At 36.5% G+C, this 21,452-nt stretch overlaps 1 protein-coding gene across 3 annotated transcripts in view; it reads left to right on the top strand.

The window, feature by feature from the left end:
* Positions 1-424: 424 nt before the first annotated feature.
* MARCHF1 (membrane associated ring-CH-type finger 1) overlaps positions 425-21,452 on the top strand; it is a 1,076,407-nt gene continuing 1,055,379 nt past the window's right edge. For 2 of the 3 annotated variants that reach the window (XM_056802855.1, XM_056802853.1), the window contains exon 1: positions 425-696. The gene's annotated coding sequence lies outside the window, so the exon portion shown is untranslated. The remainder of the gene's footprint in view (positions 697-21,452) is intronic. The other variant, XM_056802852.1, reaches the window with a different exon arrangement.

Below are 21,452 nucleotides of genomic sequence, written 5' to 3'. Positions count from 1 at the left end.
ATATTAGCCATTGTGTTCTTGTCTTGAGGCAGCACCCCAAAACCCTTAAACTTTCTCCCGGAGATGGAAGGACCCAGTTGCCAGGCTGGCTATGTCAGTGAAAGGCAGTGAGGCACTGGCTGCCGTAGTGGGGCGTTTGGGATTCGAGGAGGCAATAAAACTTTACCCCTGCTCTGGGCAGCAGCCTCTTCCAAGCGTCCGAACTTCGGGACTGCTCAAAACATTCTAAAGGGTGCCCTTGTCCCACAAACCAGCCACTGGGCAGGATCTTAGTTTGCCCATCCTGGTTTCTCCCCTACCCTGTCCTTAATTCAAGGTATGCATCTTATGCTGTCTGTCTGTCTGACTGTGAGCTGCTGCCCCTGCCGCCTAGTCTCTCCCTGTCTGAGTGAGCGCTGGATTATTCCAGTCTCTGAGCATGGCAGATTTCCACTGGATGACATCATGGGAGCAGAGTGAGTGCCGGCACTGAGAGGGGGGACGCGAAGAGGGGAGGGGGCAGGGGGAGGGGAAAGGGGCTGGGGGTGGGGGAGCAGAGCCAGAACCGGGCTGCCTGCCACCCGGCGGCACATCCTCGAGCTCTTGGAGGAGCGCTCTCTTCCCCAGCAGCTGACAAAAGGATGGGAGGATGCCAGAGCCACGGGATATGGGCACCGTGCAGACCTGCGGGCGTCTGAGCGACTTCACCCTCCGCCGGTGAGTGACTGTGAAGGGGGATTGATTCTGGCGCTCCCACGTCGGCTCAGGTCCTGCTGACTGGGTCATCCTCGTGGCTCCGCGCTCTCTCTCTCTAGAGAGCCGTCCGCTATCCAGGGCTCGGGCAGTCGAGCCCTTTACCTAGTTGCTCCACGGGCTGGCAGGCGGCTCCACCAGAGCTGTACGGTGTCCGCTGGCACCCGGGTGGCCAGAGGTGGCTGTGTTCGCTGTCCGAGAGCTGAGGAGAGGATGCTTTCCGAGTCAGGAGTCTAGCGGGTGGAGGAGAGTTAAAGCTCCTTGCCTGCCTCCCCTTCTGAGCGCTGTTTGTAGTGGGTCCCTCCAGGCACCGCGCGCTGTTTACAGGAGCGTAGTACTAGTCACAGATCCACACCCCTCCCAAGCTGGGGGTGAGCCCAAAGCCTTCGCCTCACGCTGCAGTCCCTCTTCCTGGGTGCAGACACCACGAGAGCAACGGGGGCTGGTTTTTAGGGGAAGGTTTGCTCCTAGAGCCATTCGGGGGGCAAGGCGGGTCTTCCGTTCAGGGCACTGACTCCTACATTCGACTCCTCTCCTGGACCACCCCCTTTCCCCTCTTGCAGGTACCTGCAATTTGAAACGTCTAGTTGGAAGAAATTGAGCCCACTGGGGTCTCAGAGCTGGGGCTAGCTGTCCCTCTGACGCCCATGGGTTAATGTCGCAGTGACAAAGGGTCCTGGGCAAGCCCAGTTCACCCCCGGGGCTTAAGGGGCCAGTAGAGGCAAAGAAAAAGAGATGCTTAAGTTCTACCCCCAAGTGGTGAGACTGAGCAAACTTCGCAAGAGCCATTCCTCTGCTTCCTTCTATTCTTGGTCTTGATGGACTTGTCTTGAGGACTTGTCGCGGCAGGTGCCGCGGTCAAAGGCATGCTTTGAACGCAGGAGAAAGAGGTGGTTTTTCTTTTTAACTTGTACACTGTTCTGGGAATACCAGGGATCCTGGTGGGCTTCCACTGCCTACAAGTGTATTCTCCTAATGTTATGGCTCTTGTGGGTATGAGGGGTGGGGAATAGGCAGGTGTGGTCTGAGATTGTTCTTGCCGGAGTGTGGAATCAATATAATTGGTATACACTGCAGTCCTTTTTGGTTGCGATTGATTGCCAGCATAAGTACATTCCCCACCCCACCCCCAACTCCTAACAAGTTCCTTATCTTTGTCTTTTCGTGCTTAGCAGCTTTCTCGGTGAGATCCTGAGTTTTAGATGAGAAGGAGGGGCTACCTGTTTGACACCTAGCAGTTGATCCCAATCTAAATTCTTTCCCTAAAAGTAACGTCCTCAGAAGAGTAAAGGAAAGACTGTTTCTAACCTGAATGTTGGAATCATTAGATATTCGGCTACATTTTTTTTCGAGCTTTTCATTCAGTGTAATTTTGAGCTGCTTTAAGGGCCACTCTCAAATGCCTCTGACTTTACTCTGTGATGAATTGTATTTGAATGCTAAGGAGCTTCTTTTAAATCCAAGTATATTATTCCAGAATCCAAAATGAACCGGATAATAATGGAAGAAAGTCTGGAGCATAAGATAACAGCAATAGCTCTTTATGATTAAAACAAACATTCCCCCCTTCCTCTTTCCACTGAGTTTTCTAGTTTCTATCTGATGGGGGTTTTGTTTTGTTTTGTTTTTCCAAAAGGCGGGGGTGGGGGGGTCGGAGGGCTTGGGAGGAGGGAAGTGGATTTGAAAGATCTTGTTGTCATAGGGATAGTTGTGGGCAAGAAAAACCCAATCTTGTTCTTTGTAAATCCGTGATTCCCTTCTAAAGTTCTCTTCTTGATAGCAAGGTTAAAATGGCAACACCAGGAAAAGGGGGAATGGGAAGAAAGTTGAGAGGGAAAAGGTAGGATCCTAGGAAGAACTGTTCAGTTTCAGTGAAATGAAGAATCGAGTAGAATGTCAAATATGCACATCCCCTGACCCATGCACATCCCCTGACCCATGCACACACAGAGTTTGGATAGGGGGGGTTGAAGAGGACATCAAAGAGTTTTTGACCAGAACTCTAAAAGTCACTTTGTTATTCTTGACTTCCTATTTGTGAATGGCTTAATTACATTTAAAAATGAGTGCCAGGCTAGGGTTAGTTTTGCCTGGGAGCATGTTCTTATGATTTAGGGACATTAAAAATTTTTGTTTTGTCTTCTGTCCACAGTGGTTTTAAATTATCAATGCTACTTTTTTTTTTTGTCCTTAAGTTCTCTTCTTTTGAGTAGTTAGGTGGCTTTGTTTTCCCCTCCCCAAATTCTCTGACTTTCCCTGCTTTTCAGTGAATTCATTATGGTTGAGGCTATAGTGAAGCCTAACCTGCCTAGCTTCAGACTGAGGTAAGGAAACCTGTTGCAGTCCTTGGCTGTTTTCCTGGAGCCCTTGTAATAATGAATGATTTCTGTGTGCCTGGTGCCTTGGAATATTCAGCATGATAAAGGAGCTTGTGTGAAGAAGCTTACCTAGCAGGAAACTGTATCTTGTAATTCTTATCAACCCTTGCTGACAGGCAGGCTGTGCTGTGGTATTTGGTTAAGCAATTTTGAGCAAATGAGCTACCTTTAACAGTAAAATGCTTGCAATTTGTTTGACTGCACAAAAAAAAAGAAAGAAAAGAAACAAAAAAAGAAAGATGTATACAACAAAAAGATGAAGTAAGCCACAGACAGAACCTGAAAAGATTATATTTTTGTTTTCACATAATATTTCATCAAAGAAGTTTAAAGGTGGAGGGCTAACCTGGCTATGGGAGTTCACCACCTGGAGATGTTATTTGCAGAGGGGTTGATCAAGGAAGACTTCCTGGAGTAAAAAGACACTTGAACTGAGTAGAAGGTTAGGCAAGATTTGGAAGAAATTGTGAATTATGAGGACAAACTTTATAAGTTAAGGGAACAAGTTTCTTTTATGTGATTGAGATCTTGGAAAAAGTTATTCCATTTCTCTGAGATTCACTTTTCCTCATCTCTAAAATGAATGGATTAGATTAGATGATTGCTAAAACTCCTTCAAACTCTTTAAAAAATTACTCTCTCTTCCTAGTAGGTGGATAGGAGGTAGAGGGTTGGAAAGTACTCAGAAAACTTGGTAAATAATTGTACTATACTGTGAACATAAATAACTTGACTTTAAAATATTATTTTAAAATATATGTAAGATCTATGAAGGCTGACCAATCTTTGAAAACCAGAATCAGATTTCTGTAGTGTTCTTTAAAATATCCCATATGGAGACTATCTCTGTCATTTTTCTTGATTGATAAATAATAGGTGACAACTATGAGGAAGAAGTTACATTTTAAAGTCTAAAGTCACAGAGCATTCCCTGAGGTTGGTAGGAGCATACTTCAAGGTCAGAAAGGAGTAGCACTCTACCAGAACATTAACTGAAGTGTTTCCAAGGCAAGGCTTTTGTATTACGAATGAGAATATATATCTATTGTCTGTTAACATCTTTCCATCATTGTTTTATGGGTTGGACTAAACTGGATACTTTTGGATCCTATGGATACAGTATCATCTCTGTTTTCCAGACCTTGTAGTGAAATATGAATTGGCTCTTAGCCTTGATCTTTTGAGGTTGACTTTTTTTTTATGTTGAAATTCTTGTTTCATGGTATCTGGTGGAAAATCCAGCAGATACAAATTCTAATTTAATCATTAAAGGAGATATTTCTGTATTGGGGCTTTTGAATAGCCTTTGAAATGGAAAAAAAAACATAATTAAAATTCAAGTGCCTTAGAAATAAACTGACTGGTACTAAAGAGATAAATACAAAACAAAATATCTCACATCTCAAGGAATTCATGTTTTCTTGGGCATAGGGGCAAAAAGACTATCAAGAAGCAGCTGGAGCATGAGGGGTCATCTGGAAAGAGATGTTTTTTGTTTGTTTTTAGGAGGTAGCAATCTAATAGGTGTAGTTAGGGGTTCTGACAGGTGGAGGGGCCATTCTAGACAGGGGAAACCACATAGGCTGGACATATGTTGGCAAGAACTTTAAATGTAAAGCAAAAAATTTTGTATTAAACTCCTGGAAGGAATAGGGAAGAGTTTTGAATGGGAAAGTGGCCACAGAAAAGACTGAGGTTTTTTTTAACTTTAACACCACGTTATTAACAATGACTATTGTATTTGATAACAGCTGTTACCTTTCTATGTTGAATTTCTTATACTATCAAAGTTACTGTGTCTGTTTCAATTAAATAAAAAGAATCTGTATTCTCTTTGTTTATGTTCTGAGTTCTAATGGTTAAAAACATCCCACAAAACTAACATTTAGAACAAGTGGGGAAATAAACTAAGAACAAGAGTTAAACATATCACTTAATTATAATAAAAGTGGCATTTCTAATGAATTTATTTTAATTAACCTGCTTCTCTATAGACACTATAACCTATATAGATATCTTTATTTTCTGAATCACTTCATCCAAATTCTGCAAGGTTTTTCTTTTTCATTTTCTTTTTCATTTGTGATGCCTTTCACTAATGTATTTATACAGGCATGAATAGATAGACCACACCTTGCCCATGCACACAGCAAGCCTTCTCTTTTAACAAAGTAAAACAATGAAGCTAAACCAACTAAGACTTAAAAGGTCTAATAGTATTTGCATTTTTCTCTCTCTTTTTAAATTTTTTTTCTCTTTTATTTATTTATTTTATTTCTTTCCTCTTTTTTCTCTCTTAAAAAAAGTATTGCTATATTTTCTTTTAAAATCACTAATATTTCAGTATAACCCTCCCAGAAAGGCATCCTTTATACTAAAGAACAACAACAAAATGTAAATGGTTTAGCAAAATCAAACAAAACTGTTGATTAAGTCAGTCATGTGAAGGATTTCACAGTCATAGTTCTACACTGCTGCAAAAAAGGCCAAGGAGTACCTTTTTCTCTTTGGGGGGGCCAAGCTTGTTTTCACTTGTTTTATTATTATTTCCATTTCAATTGTTGTAGTCAGTGTGTATATTTTTTTCTGTTTAATCCACTTCACATCAGTTAATATACCTTCTCATGCTGTTCTGCAGTCATCATAGTTATGATTTCTTATATCACAATAATATTTCATCAAATACAATTACAACAGTTTATCTTCCCCAATCAATGAGCTTCATATTTGTTTTATAACTTTTTACTAATATAAAAGTACTATTATTATTATTTTGATGGATATGGGTTTTTTCTTATCAGTGAACCCTTCTGGCTCTATACATGGCTGTAGTACATTTGGGTAAAATAGTATGGGCATTTTAGTTACTTGATCATCATAATTTTAAATTTCTTTTCACAGTAGTTGGACACGTTCTTATCTTCATCAGCAGTAAGTAGTGCAGGGCTTGTCTCCCTCATCCCTCTAAATTGACTATAGCCCAAAATTGTTTACTTTATCAGTTTTTTTATGTTTGTGGCAAAACTGAAAAGTTGTTTAGTTTGCATTTATCTTAGTAATTTTTGAGTTATCTTTCAAATGGTTTTTCATTGTTTGCTTTTCTTCCCTTGAAAATTGTTCATATTCATTGCATGCTTCCCAATAGGAGAATGATTTTTGGACATATATTCCTCTCAGCTATATATCTTGATATCAAATCATTGTCAGACACTTGATACAAAGATTTGCATGTTCTCCACTACCATTTGACCATTTCCTTTTTTTTTATCTTAGGTGCATTAATTTTGTTTACAAAAAAGTTTTTCAATCTTGTCTAACTAGATTTGCCCCCCCCCTTTTTTAAATAATGACCTCTATCCCTCATGGTTAAAAATTCATCTCCTAGACATAACTGTAAAAGTAGCTCATATAGTTTTCTTCAGTGACTTTTAGTATTTGAGTTTTGTATTCATTTTGAGCTTTTTATGGTCTATGGAGTAAGGTGTTGATCTAAACTTCTTTTCTGAGCCACTGTTCTCTAGTTTTCCTAAGCATAGGGAGTTTTGCCCTTGGTGATTTATATTTTCATGTTTATCTTACACATGATTATTGAATACAGTTTTTAAATTTTGTGCTTATTTCAAAGTCAAAACAATTTTAAAATAGTTTTAAAAGACAGATTACAAAGTTAAACATATAAATAACTTTACCTCTCCACCACACCCCCCAACCCCAAAGATGCAGTTCAGAATAGCAAGGAAGTGGAGGTAGCCAGGATTTCAGGATATTATATATATGTATATAATATATTATAATATATAATAGATAAAAATATATTTTTAACATATTCCAGTTACTATAGTTAGGCTCTGAATGTATCCCTGAGTTTCCTGATTCTTAAGGGGGGAAAAAGGAAAGATGGGTGATAGTGACACTACTATGAAAGTTAGATATCTAAATTTTTCTCTGTGAGATAAGACATAGCAGCCAAATAAGGGTTGAAAATATTTTGAGGCATGACCAAACTATGAATTGAGATGCCTGAAAGAGGAAATCCATGGAGTTAGCATTTACATAGAATCAGGGCACCTCAGAACCCAAATTAGTTCCTTCTTTAGGCACTTTTTCAAACTTTATGAACTTTTCTGTGATATTAATTCATCACTTTGTCATTTAGCATATCACCTTGATACAGTAGAATGAGCACTGATATAGAAATGAAGCAAACTGAATATTATTCTAGGCTTTGACACAAATTAGTTATAAGACTGTATCTAAGACTTAATCCTGCTGGACCTCAGCTTTCTCATCTGTAACCCAGGAATAAGCATACCTGTCCTGTTTTGGAGCATTAAAGTAAGAATTCAAGTGAGATAAAATACATGAGGCTACTTTAGAAAAATCTATGAAGCATTATATGAAGGTGAAGTATTGTAGGCTAAATAATTCCCTGAAAAGAGATCAAGAAGTCACCAAATTACCATTTGGAAAATTGTTCAGTGCTTTTAAGGATCCAACATGTGTTCTTCAAGGAAAGTCCCATCTTTGTGATACTACTATTCTTACAGTAATCCTATGTGTCAGAATCATGAAATACCATAGTAAACAAAAGTTATAAGGGGCAGATTATTCAGAAAGCAAAGGTGTGTTTGCATGTGGCATGAGGAGAGAGAGGTGGTATATATGATTTGAATATTTATAATGATGGATTTTTACTTCATTTCCTTCATGAGTTTATTTTTTTAATATCTCTGTGATATGGGTCTTCTGTCTTAGCATGGGGAATCTGAAAATATATATTCCATGAAAGAACTGATATAACCTATATCAGACTATTTAACACCTGAAGGAGAGAGGAAGGGAGAGAGTCTGAATCACAAAATGTCATAAAACATTTGACAAAAATTGTTTTTATATGTAACTGAAAATGTTTAAGTTTAAATAAAGTATATGATGGGAAGAGGAGATGAGACAGTCATGTATTGAGAGTACAGGATAAAGATAGAGAGCCTGTTTACTCCTTTCGTAACCCTTTAATATCAAGAGACCTGGAAAAAAGCCTAAGCACATTTCATGAAAGATTTACAGGAAGACATAAATAATTGTCACATAGATAGGATAATCGTAATGATGTGTTGCGATGCACACCAATGGAAGTAAGATCCACACTGATGAGGTCAACAGATCCATTGAAGCATTGAAGTGATTCTATACCCAAGAAGTACTTGACAGACTATTAGTCCTTTAAACATATCTGCAATGTGTATAACTTTTTTAGAGTGAAATTCCACACAATTCATTTTATAAGTTTTTATTCCCAATAACCTTGTGAGGTCAGTTATATCATTCTTTTTCGCTGATTAAAAGGTAGCTATACTCAGGTCCAAGGTCCTGTTTTAGTGATGGAGCTGGAATTAGAAATCCCAGCCCCTATGCTCTTGGGCAATAGCACTTAACTTCAAACCTATTTGATTTTCAGTAAGTATTGCTAGCTGTGTGGAAAGGTCAGATTCCTCCAAGTCAGCACAGTGTGTATTACCTTGTTTGGAGGGAGACTTTGCCCATGTTCTCTTTGTAATAGAATTTGGCAGTGGTGGAAGACAAATTCTTAAAGTAGTCAACCAAATTCAGAGTCATGACTGTCTCTTTTCTAAATCAGGAATAAAGCTTCACAGAATACATGAAACAGTCCAATTGCATTTTTTTAAAAAATGGCAAAGCCCCTTTCATCTGTTAAAAATGTTTAAAAATGCAATTATATGACTAAAATCTTGAATCAACCTCTTCTTTTCTGAACATTCATAGGTAGTCCCTGACTGAATTTATCTTGAGAGTCCTGATAGCTAGCTAAGGCAAAAAAACAACAACAAAAAACAAAAAACAAAAAAACATTAATGACATGGAAATAATGAATAATTCCCAGCCCAGATTCCTTATAGTGATGTGGGAGCAAATGGTCTTCATTGACTAATTCAGAACATCTGAATGAGGAATATTTAACCTGGAGACTTAACTATCAAAGGGATCCTGTTCCTGATGTTGATTAAGCAGGAAGTAATTCCCCATGGTTTACAATTTACCCTAGGAGCAATGCTGTATAAATAGTAGTTGAGCTTAGTTGATATTCTATTATTTGTAGAATCATTGACAAATTGAGCTAGAAAATTCTTATAGAGGGATTTTTAATTTTTGAATGTCCTGGACACCTTTGACAGTCTAATGAAACCTATAGACCACTTATCAGATCTCTTAATGTTTTCAAATGCATAAAATAAAATATAGAAGGTTTAGCTAGATGGCTCAGTGGATAGAGAACCAGACCTAGAGATGGAGTCCTGGGTTCAAACCTGGCTTCAAACACTTCCTAACTGTGTGATCCTGGACAAGTCACTTTACCCCCACTGCCTAGACCTTATTGCTCTTTTACTTTAGAACTAATACTTAGTATTGACTCTGCAAGAAAGTAAGGGTTTAAAAATATATATTGCATTACAAAGGGAAACAATATGGTTGTCAAATATTTAAAGAACAAGTTCATAGGCCTTAGGTTGACACCCATGAAGTATTCCAAGTATTTATTTTATAAATGTGGGAGTTGAGGCCCAGAAAAGTTAAAATGAATTGACTAAGATCACACAATTAGCTAACTCCAGAGCTGAGACAAAAGTTTAAGGCTTTCTGGTCCATGACTCAATGTTGTTTTCATTCCAGTTTTATCTCTGTCCTTCACATACATGTTATTCAATCATTCTTCATTTCTTTTTCCTGCTCTTTTGACAGATGAGGAAACTAAGGCAAACAGATTTAAATGATTTGCCCTGGGTCCATGAAGCTATTAAGTATTCAAGGTAAATTTGAATTTGGGTCTTCCTGACGCCACACCTGGTGACTTGCACAGGTTCATACATCTAGTGGCTGAGGTCAGTTTTGAATTCAGGGAAATGTCTTCTTGACTCTAGATGTGCCACTCTATCCACTCTGCCACCTAGCAGCCCCTCCTAGTAAATCATGGGGCAAAGTACATTTGCACACTGCTCCAGGAATTTAATCAGTAGAGTTAACATTGTTTCTGTGGGAGAAGGCTCTTCAAGTTTTAAATAAGTGACTTAAGAAATGACATTTGGAACACAATCTATTTGTTGGGAACTTTGGGTACAAGGCTCTCTGGTCCCCAGTGCTGTATAATCTGAAACTTAAAGAGGTGCATCAAGCTACTTTTAATGTCTAAACTGAGTGATTAGTTAGGGGCTGGAAAGACTCTATCTTATTTAAAATCATACTGTGGTGAAGAATGTCATTATTCTGATCACAAAATGAACTTTTTCTTTCTAGAGAAAATGAGGAATGAAAGGAAAGTTATGCATATACTTCCAAAAAAAAAAAAAAGACAGAAAGAATAAGGAGGTAAAAAGGAGTTTTTATGAAGACCTTTGGGTGAGAAGTACATGAATTCTTTTCGATCATTGGAATACATCCATCCATGAAGTCATTGTAGATATCAAGAGATTGGCAACTCAAGCCAAAGAATTAAAGGAAGTTACAGTTTCTAAAATTGGAAGAAGAGAACAATAATAAAAATATTCTAGAAAATTCTAGAACATATGAAGAATTCCCAAAGAAGATAATGTCAGATATTTAAAGCATTAAATATGAAGTTGTATTTGAAAAATTAGGAGAAAGCAATGAAAGATACTTTCAGTTTTCATGTATTGTACTCTCGGTGTTCAACAGATACCTTTCATAACTATGTAGGAAGTATTTCTCAGTCACTATGCTCTAAAAAGTGCTTTATTAATATTATCTCAATTCATCCTCAAAACTAGAAGAGAGTTGCTATTATTATTACAGGTGAGGAAGATGAAGCAAGACAGAGACTAAGTGACTTGTTCAGGTTCATTCAGCTAGCAAATGTCTGAGGCTGAAATTGAACTTGTCTTCTTGTCTCTATGCCTAGCATTCTATGCAATGTGTCACCTTGCAGCTTTAGATGGCAGACAACTTAGTTCTTTATCAGCTTTTTAGGAATTTGGAATGTTTTGATTCTACTGATATAACTTTAGGAACATATATTTAGTGCTGGACAAGACATTCAAAATCTCCCAGTCAAATTCCCTTTTACATACAAGGAAAGAGAGGTATCTTCATATATGTATAGGGAGTAAATGCTTGAATCAGAATTAAAGCCCAATTCATTTGACTTGAAATTCTCCACTCTTTCCATGACAAGAGGCCACTCTGCATCCCAGGGTCATTCAGAGTCAAGGGTTCCCCTTGGGGGAAGCAACAGAATATAAAAGCAAGGAAAATGTTTCATTTTGTCTTTGTTTCATCATTTCCTTTCATCTTCCTTGGCACATAACAGTTTCAAATAAATAGGTGGAATTAGTTTGGAGCATATTTCTAGTATCACTAATTGGAAATTATAATCCATTTTGCCATAACAGCAATGCAATGTGTTGTCAGATGTGAGAATGGTGTTCTTATAGAATCCCAGAATCTGGTGCTCTAGGAGGAGGTCTAGAGAAGGACTTTTGAGGAAGCATTAATTAAATTTTTTTCAAATAAGCATCACAGCATTTAAAGTTCTACTTAGTTTATATTTCAATCTCAAGTAAGTAGGAACACAGCATTTCAAATATACCTTCATCTCTAGAAATACTTTTAAAGTTAACTATTTTTTATTTAATTGTTATTTTTTCCAGATTACATGTTGATGCAACTTTTAATGTCTGTTTTCTGACATTTTGTGAATCACATGATTTCTTTAACCTCTCCCCCTCTCCAAGATGGCAGCTAATATAAGTGGTACATGTGTTACTCTACAATACATATTTCCATGTTCATGATGTTGCAAAAGAAGTTACATATCACTTACACTAGAGAAAAATTAATGGAGGAAATAAAGTGAGGAATGTCTGCTTCAGTCTGCATTCAGACTCTCTTACTTCTAAAGGAGATAGCCTTTTATGAGCCCCTTGGAAGTGTCCTTGATCATTGCCTTAAGTTATTCACAGTTGACCATTGTCCATTATTGTTGTTACTGAATATGACATTCTCCCATTTCTGCTCATTTTACTTTGCATCACTTTATGTAAGTCTTTCCAGGTTTGTGTGTGTGTGTGTGCATGAGAGAGAATGTGAGTGTGATATGATCTTGTTCATCATTTCTTATGACACAATAGTGCAAGCTTACCTTATGAATAGAACCAAAATCTATATACTACTATATTCTTTTACTAGTGGAAGTTATTAGGTTTGGTTTTTTGTGGATATGGCAGGTTATTTTATTGGTAAATGGGCTCCTTATCTATAATGTTCTTTAATGGACTAATTGACTCCTAGATTCTATAACTAATCTCATATTTCTATATAATCCCATAGATTCATTGAACACTGGGGTTGAATGGAGAAATTAACAAATAATAAATGAATACATAATTCAGCAAATGCTTATTGAATATCTACCATTTACCAGGTATCATAAGTAAAGGAGAGTCCTTGGGAGAAATTAGACTAGATGGCAATAACAAGGAATTGAATGTATCATAAAGTGAACAGACCAGCACATTCTCTCGAGGAGTGAAAAGAATCTGAGATCAATGCCTTGTGTTTCACTCCTTAGAGTAATTCATGGAAGAAAATAGCCATCTTTAGGAATCGTAGGTTAACAGGCTACAAACATTCAGAATAAACTCGGGGAGAAGGGGAGAGAATTTTTTCAGTCAGAAAGAAGCAAAGCAAGAAAATGAGCTTATAAAAGCAAAGCTGATCATAGGCCTTACTGTCTGCCCATTTCCATAAGCTTATGTTATGAGAATGAACCATCTGATGCTAGTCCCAGGTGTTTGCAGAAGCTGTTGAAAACGAGATGAAAGGAATTCTCTGTTTCATGCTAAGTTGTACTCTTTTGAGACTAAGTGACTGGCATGCACAACTAACATGAAAATTGTTGTATAGGATTTGCCTCAGTTCAGTATAAGAAGAAACATGTGGTCGGCTGCTTCTAATTACTTTCCAGGATTCAATTCCAGGTTGAAAGACATTATGGCTTAACGTCACTAATTCACACTAAAAATGAAGAGACCATTTGGGGATTATCAAATTCAGTACATTCGTATATCAGAGTAAATTGCTACAACCAATATCCAAGTGTTTTTTCTTCACTAATCCTACTAATAATTAGATATATATAGTAAAGCATTCTAGAACAGTTAGAGCTTTATTTTTATTTTATTGTCTTTTCTCACAAATAATTACTGAAGAGTCTTAGGTACACAAAAATATACTAGTGTCAGAGTATATAAACTTATACTGACCTTATCACTCACCACAGGCAAGTCATAGTGTCTACAGATTTTATAAATAGAAGTAGAAGGGACCAAAGAGATAATTTAATCCAAACTTCTCATTTTTCAAAGAAAGAAATTAAGGCCTTGAGAGATTAAATGATTTGCTCTTGGACACAGAACTTCTAAGGAGTTCTTTAATCTTTCTGGACTTTTGTTTTTTCATCTGGGAAAAGGGGGATAATATTTGCAAAAGCTAGCTCCTGGATTGTTGTAAAGCATGCTTAGAGCATTTATAGAAATGTGAAATATTATTATTGAAGATTTCCAAAATAAGACTGTATATTCTGCTTTTTTTGAAAAAATTTAATGATGTTCAATGTCTGTGTTATCTATAGGTCTAATGAAATGTTATTTAATTAGATTTAGTTTGCAATTTAAAGCAGGAAACTTAAGAAATCGTCTTTGAATTTCCTTTTTCCATATTCCCAACAACTCAGAAATAGATAGAGCCGAAAGTATTTAGAAAATTTAAAAGATACATGTGGCAGCCTTGAGATGGGTGGAAGAATAGATTACAGTTAGCTCTGGGGAAACAGAGGATTGCTGAACTGTGTTCAGGTAAGAAAGGATATAGAAGAACACACAAGATATTCTAGAGTAACGTCTGCCAGCTCACCCTGAGGTAGGTTGGCATAAGATCTAATGCCAAGATGAAGAAGATAGGGATTTTTAAAAACATATATCTGCTAAACTCTTAATTAAAAAAAAAAAAGAATTGTTGATATATTTAGCTTTTATATCACCTTAATTTTAAAATGTATTCCTCCCTTTGTAATGTGATCCCTTTAGTCAAAAAAAGAAAAATAACATTTAAAAATCCATTGTTTAGCAATTAGCAAAATTAATTAACACAGCAACACAAGGAATAACAATATATTCAGCATTACATACCCATAGCACCGCACCTCTGCACAAAAGGAAAGGTAATACATTTTCTTGTTTCTTTTCCAGGTCCAAAGAGGTATAAATGATTTTACAGTATTTAATTTCATTTTGCAGCTTTTGTTCTTTCCATTTATACTATTGTGGTCCTTGTGTATATTATTTTTTCTGGTTTAATTTGCTTCACCTTGCATCAGTTCGGATAAATTTTCCCAAATTTCTATGTATTTTTTGTATCTGACATTTCTCCTGGCATCATTGTTCAATTCATTGTCTGTTACATTCATGTGCCACACATTTAGGTTTCCCCCTCCACCCCCCCAGTGGATGAGCATCAATTTACTTTGTTTCCATTTCTTTACTACCACAAAATGTGTTGTATGGAATGTTATAGTACATTTGAACTCATTCTTTCTGACCTTTACCTTCTTGGAGTATGTCTAAAAGTAGAATCTTTGGGTCAAAAGATGCAGATGCTTTACCCACTTATTTTAGTTCCAAATTGTTTTCCAAACTAGTTGGAACAATTCAGAGCTTCACTCAGGCACTCTAAGAGTAACTATTTCTGCATTGTTGTTTTTTTTTCCATCTTTGGCAATTTCTTGGGTATGAAGTGTATTTTGATTTTTGTTTTTTCTTATTACTGGTGGTTTGGAGATTTCTTTCATAAGGTGACAAACAATTGACAATTCTTAGACTGTTAACATCTTTTAACCTCTTATCCATTGAGAAAGGGCTCTGGGTCTTAAATATTTGTGTTAGTTTCCTATAAACCTTGGATATCAGATTCTTATCTGAGATTTAATTAAAAGATTTTTGCACTATCAATAGACTTTCTTATTCTACTTGTATTGATTTTATTCATGCAAGAGATTTTCTTTCTTATATAATAAACTATATCTCTTTTATATTCTGTCATTGCTTTTACTCTCTGGTTAAGAACTCTACTGTTAATCAAAACAATGAAATTTAAGAGATATGATCCACTTTGATGTGAATGTATCTGTGTTACTTTTACAATTCAAGTTGACTATCCATTTTCAACTTACTGGTATATCTGTTATAAGATGTTAATGTAAATAAGTTTCTTCCAAAGCATTTTTCAGTTTTCCTAGCAGTTCTTGTAAAACCAGGAGTTCTTACATGCAATATTCATTTTGAGGTTTATTAAATGCTGGGCTTTTGAATTCAGTTATTACAGATTCTTCTTTAATCTGTATCATTTACTTTTAAAATTTTTTAATTATTTCCTTTGAAATTCTAAAACTTTTTCAAATGAAAATTTTGATATTTTGTATTGTTATATAAAGTAGAAAATTTGATAATTCATGGTAGTTTGATTAGTATAGAACTTTGATTTTGGTATTATCATTTTATTATATTGATGTGGTCCAGCCATGACCAATAAATGTTACTGCAATTAATGTCATTCCTTATATCTTTATATTGTTGTATAATTTTATTTATAAAAGTCTTGAGTCTTGTCTTATTTGATTGGCAAAGGTCTTTTATCTGTTTTGTGATTAATTAAAATGCAACCTTTCTTTATATTTTTCCTCCTGGATTTTATTTATTGATATCCAGAAATACTTTTTTTTAAATTTTATTTGCTCCACAGAAAGAACTGTTGAGTTAAATACATGTAGATCAAAGTATATTATCCTTTACATCAATATATTTATGGTTTTATTTGGGGGGTTGAGTTCTTGCAACAGTGTGTGTTGCATGATAATACATGTGTGGCCCAGACCACATTTCTTACCATCGCTGGTGGGAAGAGGAAGGGGAGGAAATAAAACAGTTTGGATCTTACAATTTTGATTTGCATGTCCAATTCCTTGATCTCTGTCCTCCCTAATTTGTTAATATATGCACTCAGGGATATGAATTTTCCTCTAAGTACTGCCTTGGCTGCATCCCATAAGGTTTGAAAGGATGTCTCGCCATTGTCATTTTCCTCAATGAAATTATTAATTGTTTCTATGATTTCTTCTCTAACTAACTGATTTTGGAGTATCATATTATTTAATTTCCAATTAATTTTTGATTTGGCTCTCCATGTACCCTTGCTGATCAATATTTTTATTGCCTTGTTATCTGAAAAGGCTGCATGTATTATTTCTGCTTTTCTGCATTTGAGTGCCATGTTTCTGTGACCTAGTGTATGATCTATTTTTGTGAATGTGCCATGTGTTGCTGAAAAGAAGGTGTATTCCTTTTTGTCCCTATTTATTTTTCTCCATATGTCTATTAACTCTAATTTTTCTAACATTTCATTCACCTCTTTTACCTCTTTCTTGTTTATTTTTTGGTTTGATTTATCTAATTTGATAGTGGTTGGTTCAAGTCTCCCACTAATATGGTTTTACTGTCTATTTCCTCCTTCAAATCTCCTAGCTTCTCCATTAAAAATTTGGATGCTATACCATTTGGTGCATACATGTTGATTAGTGATATTTCCTCATTGTCTATACTCCCTTTTAACAGAATATATTTACCTTCCCTATTCCTTTTGATCAGGTCTATTTTTGCTTTGGCTATGTGAGATATCATGATTGCAACTCCTGCCTTCTTTCTATCAGTTGAGGCCCAAAAGGTCTTACTTCATCCTTTAATTCTAAACTTGTGAGTATCAACCCACCTCATATGTGTTTCTTGAAGACAACAGATGGTAGGGTTTGGGGTTCTAATCCAATCTGCTATTTGTCTACGTTTTATGGGTGAGTTCATCCCATTCACATTCAAAGTTATGATTGTCACTTGTGGATTCGCTGGCATTTTGATATCTTCCCCTGTTCTGATCTTTCTTCTTTAGCTATATCCTTTTGAACCAGTGATTTACTTTGGGTCAGTCCCCCTAGTCACCTTCCTTGATATGCTTCCCTTTCTAGCCCCTCCCTTTTTATGGTCCCTTCCCCTCGCCCCTCTCATTCCCTCCCTTTTTATACTCCCTCCCCCTCCCCCTCCTTGATTTTCCTTTCTTTCTTGCCCTGTTGGATAAGATAGAATTCAGGATCCCACTGGATCTAGATGTTCTTCCCTCTCAGAATTGATTTCGCTGAGAGTAAGGTTTAAGTAATTCCACTTCACGCTCTCTTCCTCTCCTTCTCATATGAGAGTTCTTCCCCTCCCCTTCCCATGTGTATCTTTATATGGGAAAGATTATTCTATTAAGTCCCCCCCATTTTTTGAAGTAAATCTTAGTATTATCGATGGTTCCCCCCTCCCTTTTCCTTTCTTTGCTCCCACTTTCCCCAAATCTTCTTAATGCCCCAATCTTTCCCTATGCATGTTTCTTCTAACTACTCTTATGATGCATACAATTTTTGAGAGTTACACAAAATATTTTCCCCTCATATTAATATATATAATTTGATGTAAATACAGTCCTTATAGAAGAGAGTTTGACTTAAAGAAAAAGATAAGATTTATCTCCTTTTCCCTTTCTTTCATATTTATCTTTTCATGTTTCTCTTGCTTTCTGTACTTGGATATCAAATTTTCCACTAAGTTCTGGTCTTTTCTTAGCAAATGCTTGGAAGTTTTCTATTTTGTTGAATGCCCATACTTTCCCCTGGAAGTATATAGTCAGTTTTGCTGGGTAGTTGATTCTTGGTTGGAGACCCAGCTCTTTTGCCTTTCTAAATATCCATGCTTTGCAGTCTCTTAGTGTGTTAGCCACTAAGTCATGTGTGATCCTTATGGGAGCCCCCCTATATCTGAAGCTCCTCTTCTTGGCTTCTTGTAGGATTTTCTCCTTTTCTTGGAAGCTCTTGAATTTGGCAATTACATTCCTGGGGGTTGTCTTTTGGGGATTTAGTATAGAGGGTGTTCTATGAACCCTTTCTATTTCTATTTTGCCCCCTTGCTCCAGAATGTGTGGGCAATTTTCTTAAATAATCTCCTGTAGAAGTTATTGTTTATCTCTGGTTTTTCTGGGAGACCGATAATTCGGAGGTTGTCTCTTCTTCCTTTGTTTTTCAAGTCTGTGACCTTTTCAGTGAGATATTTTAAGTTTTCTTCTAATTCATTAATTTTTTGGCTTTGCTTTATTGATTCTTGCTGTTTTATGATCTCACTTTCTTCGAGTTGCTTAATTCTGGTCATTAGGGACTGGTTTTGCTTTTCAGCTTTGTCTGCCCTTCTGTTGGATGCTTCCCGCTCTTTCTCCAATTGTGCAGTCTTATCTGTCAGACTGCTGATATCTTTCTCCCATTTTTCTTTCCAGAAGGTTTCCATCTTTTGGGTAAGCTCCAGTTTGAGATCTTCCAGAACTTGTTGATAGTTTCCTTTTTGGGAGGCATGTTCTGATTTTGTTTGGATTTCATCCTCATTCTCTTCTTTTCCTTGGGTACTCCCACCATAAAAGTTTTCAATAGTCACCTTTTTCTGTTTCTTCCTGGAGGCTTGATTTGGGGCCATGTGAGCCATCCCTTTGGTGGTTTTATTCCACTTTCTTTTTTGGTCTGGGGTCTGGGTGATGTGGGCGGGTTTTCTGTGAATTTAGGTTGCCTCAGACTAGTTCTTCCCAGCCTCTGAGGTTTCTTAGAGCGCTGAGCCCCTGATCACATCCAAATTGCCCAGGTGTTCAGCTCCTCCCAGATAATCAGCGTGTGGTCCTCCCCTGCTGTTTAGCTCTGCCCAAATACTCAGTGCAATCACCCCGAGTACAGCTCTGCAGGCCCCCTGTGCTCAGCGCAGGATTCTCCCTTGAAACCACCCTGAGACATTGTTTCCTGGCAGTCCCCAGATCCCAAGGACCCTGGAGTGCCCCCCATACAGAGATGTACCCCACTCACTTGCTGTCCCAGTGAGTGCTCCGGTAGCTCACTCTGGTTTGGTGGGGGAGGTGGGAGGGGGGGAAGGGAGGCTCAGTTCACGTTTCTGTGCAAGCTTTTTCTCCTTCTAATTATAGTGTGGAAATGTTCAAACTTCGCCTCTTTGGGGTACTGGGAGTCCTTTTGTTCCTCCAAACGTGATTTTTATGCTCCTTTGATGTAGTCTATTTCATTCGGTGCCGGGGAGAGGAAGCGTGTGGCGTCTAGATTGCAGCCATGATTACCCGGAAGTCCAATCTTACAATTTTGGAAAATGTATGTTGAAAATTATTATTACATGTTATTTGGAAAATAAAATATATTTGAATTTAACAAAAAAAAAAGATTTGTGTCCTGATACTTTGTAGAAGCTATTGCTAATCTCAATTTATTTGCTGATTATATAATATTTGTTAGATAAAAGCATCATGCCATCAGAAAATTAAAAAAAAATCAACTCTTGGTCCAATGTTTATGTCCTTAATTGCTTTTGACGTATTGCTCTTATATATTTCTTTAGAATTCTGAAAAATAATAATGGGGAAGAGGAACCCTTACTTTACTCTTATATTTACTGGGAAAGCTTCTAATATTTCTTCATCACATGTAATGCTAACTAATCATATTAAAAATGACCTTTCCCTCATATTTTATAAGTTTTGGACATAATTAGATATTATAGTTGATCAAAACTACTGTAAAAATATTAAAGAATAGATAATAGATTCAGAGAGCTAGAAAGAATATTTAAGATCATCTGATTGCTCCCCTCATTTTGCAGATGGAGACATTAAGGCTCCAAAAGTGGGGCTTTCTGAATGTAATGCACAAGTAGTAACTATCATGTACAGAAATCCTTATTTCTAGTTTGAGTATTTTTTTTTCCTATTACAGGTCATTCCCATTAGACCGTCATTTGTTTGTTACACACCAAGGTTAAAAAAAAAATCTCTTAAAGTCTTTTGAGTCCTGGAAATTATTGTCTTCTTCCTATCAGCATTCCTTTTCCTTCTTTATCTGTCCTGAACTGCCTTTTGTATTGCACAGAAGTGACATCATGGTGTATAAATCCCAGCTATTCTTGATTAAGTCAATTCATATGAGTGACAGCTTTTTATTAAAGCAAACAAAGTACCTAACAAAAAAACAAATACATTAAATTTTACCAAACTGTTAAGTACCATGCCTCAGTAAACTCCTTCTTCATATCTGTTAGCCTAAAAAAGTCCATGTTGCCATCATGAAGTACCCAGTAAAGGCTACATGACATGATAACCTAGAATCAGAAAGTCCTTGGATCTAATTATGTTTCAAATACTTACAAGCTAGCTACATGACCCTGGAAAAGTCACTTATCTCAGTTCTTTCATTTGTAAAATGGAAATAATACCACTTCTCGGGGTTGTTTTACTGTTGAAAGTAGGTAGCATAGGTAAAACATTTTTTAAAGTGGCTATATACATTTTTACCATTATTAATTTTGTTACCAGAAAATACTATGTTTTATGGCATTATCTCAGCTTTTAAACATGGTAGAAATACTGTGATATAACTAGCAGTTCAACACTATTTTGTATGATATTTAAGTAATATTTTTTTTAAAATCCTACTTAAAGCAATTTAAAATAAAACAATATTTTGTGCTATAATACTTCTTTTATTTTTCTTGTTTTGTCTTTAAGGCCGCTAGAAAAACCAGCAGTCCTCAGTAGAGCATAACTCCTCACAGAATTAAAGATGTTATTCATCCTTCTTTGTTCTAAGCTGAATTATTTATATGTGCCTAATAAGATGATTTAAAAATATGATATTAATCTAACATTTAATATTGAGTTTTTATCTCATAATTTCAGGTTGATTAATGCTGGAAGTTGGGAAATGGACAGAGTTTCATATAAAGGAATAATGTATTTAAAGAATGAATAATTGAGTGTTACTTTAGTAATTGGACAAATCATTTCAATTCTCTGGGCCTTATTTTCCACACATATAAAAATGATAAGTGAAGTCTGCTGTTCCTTATCCTATATCCCACATCCTGATTCTAGAATCTTCTCTGGCTCTTACCCATGCCTGGAATTTTAATCCTTTTCATTTCCATCTCTCAATTTCTTTGAATAACTTCAAACACAAGCTATAATTCTGCCTTTTACAAGAATTCTTTCCTTGTCCTCCTTAATGCAAGTGTCTTCCCTTCCTTTCCTTCAGTTTATCCAATGTCTATCTTGTTTGCATGCTGTTTCCCCATTGGAATTTGGCTTCTTGAAAACAGTGATTATTTTTTTTTTGTTGGCTTTCCTTGTAACCCCACTACT

Source organism: Monodelphis domestica, chromosome 6 (genome assembly GCF_027887165.1).
Source record: "Monodelphis domestica isolate mMonDom1 chromosome 6, mMonDom1.pri, whole genome shotgun sequence".
Lineage (NCBI taxonomy): Eukaryota > Metazoa > Chordata > Mammalia > Didelphimorphia > Didelphidae > Monodelphis > Monodelphis domestica.
The sequence above is the reverse complement of the archived record's forward strand: the minus strand, read 5'-3'. Positions and strand labels throughout refer to the sequence as shown.